Consider the following 2,006-nt stretch of genomic DNA (forward strand, 5'->3'; position numbering starts at 1 on the left):
CCTCAGCTGTATTCATCTTGAGTCTACTTCCTCATCCTGGCCCAATGTCAAATTCCTGCCAAATTCCTAGAAGCAGCTCCAAAAGCTCTCCACCATGTATTACAGCATCCTGACCCCAAGACTGATATATAGCTGAGGCCTCATTTTTATACCTGATCCTTCTATCTCTGCCTTAACCTGGTAGTCAGTTTGACAGACATGGGAAAAGAAAACCTCAGCCAAAGGGTTGCTTCCATTAGAATGACTTATGGGCATGTCTGTGTTGATTGTTAGTTGATTTTGGCAGGAAGGGCCCAGACTACTTTATACAGGCTTGTCTGTACAAGAAAGGTGGCTGAGCAAGCCAGAGGAAGCAAGCCAGTAAACAGTGTTCCTTCATGGACAGATTCAGTTCCTGCCCTGTCCTCCTTCGGTGTTGGGTTTTGACCTTCTCCAGGTTGCTTTCAGTACGGTTGTTGTCATCACAGTAACAGATAAAGCAGAATGACCACCCATGTGCTGAGACTGCAGGTCAGCCAGGCTTTAAGGAGTGTCTCCTTCATGCCTAGCATTCTTTCTGGTGCTGGGAACACAATGCTGAGAGGGAAAGGCAGCTTGGGTAGGGCTGATGGGAAATAGCCAGTCTATGACATATCATGCCAAATTCACAGCAGCCACAGAGAGTAGAGCAACTGAGATTCCCTCCCACACACACACTTCTGATTTATTAATTAAGGGAACTGAGGCCCAGAGATGAGAAGACTTGGTTATAAAGTCACAACTACACCATGATAAAACTAGGGCTGATAATAAAGTTCACTATGACCCTCTTCCAGATATTGTCCCTCTAAACTGAGAAAATACATGTCTGTCTGTCTGTCTAATTTGTGTAGGTGATTTGTCTGCATGTATGTGCAGTACTCACATGCCTAGTGCCTGGAAAAGGTGGTGGATTTCCCTGGAGCTAGAGTTGCATACCATGTTATGAGTCACCATGTACTGCTAGGAGTTGAACCCAGGTTATCTGGAAGAGCAACCAGAATTTTTTCTTTTTCCTCCCACCCCCCCATTTTCTTTCTTTTTCTTTCCCCCTTTCTTCCTTCCTTTCTTTCTTTCTTTCTTCCTTCCTTCCTTCCTTTCTTTCTTTCTTTCTTTTTTCTTTCTGAGGCAGAATTTCTTTGTGTAACCCTGGCTAACCTAGAACTTGCTCTGCAGACAAGGCTAGCCTTGAACTCAGAGATCCACCTGCCTCTATTCCCCAAAAGCTGGGATTAAAATCCTGCATCACCATCTCCTGGCACAACCAGTATTCTTAACCATTAAGCCATCTCCCAAGTCATGGTTTTTCTAATGTAAGATATACATATATTGTTTTTTATATATGCATTTGGGGGTCAGAGGGTAACTTTCAGGAATTGATCCTCCTTCCACTATGGGATCCAAGAATCAAAGTCAGGTTATCAGGCTTGAGCATCAAGCACTTTTAATCTCTCTCTCTCTCTCTCTCTCTCTCTCTCTCTCTCTCTCTCTCTCTCTCTCAGACACTAGGTTCACCAGGGCAGGAATAGAGGACATCAGTATGACCTCTGAAGATCTTGGTTTGGAAGAACAGATAGCTGAGTTGAAATGTTTGCAGACCTGAATCAAAGGGGCTAAAGGGCTTTCATTTTCTATGTCAACTTCCATCACTGAGTCCTTGTGATGGTTTGTATATGTTTGGCCCAGGAAGTGGCACTATTAGGAGTGTAGCCTCCTTGGAATAGGTGTGTCACTGTGGGTGTGGCTTTAATACCCTAGCCCTAGCTACCTAGAAGTCAGTATTTAGTTTGCTAGCAGATTTCAGATGAAAATATAGAACTCTCGGCTTCTCCTGCACTATGCCTGGATACTGTAAGACCCTGACCCTCGGACAATGGTACTTATTCCGAGATGTCCCCTAGTGAGACACTGAGACTAAGATCAATGCAAAAGCAAGCAGTTTATTTTCTGGTACAGCAAGGTTACAGTACAAACTTATTGGCTAAGCA

Source organism: Micromys minutus (genome assembly GCF_963924665.1).
Source record: "Micromys minutus genome assembly, chromosome: 4".
Classification (NCBI taxonomy): Eukaryota; Metazoa; Chordata; class Mammalia; order Rodentia; family Muridae; genus Micromys; species Micromys minutus.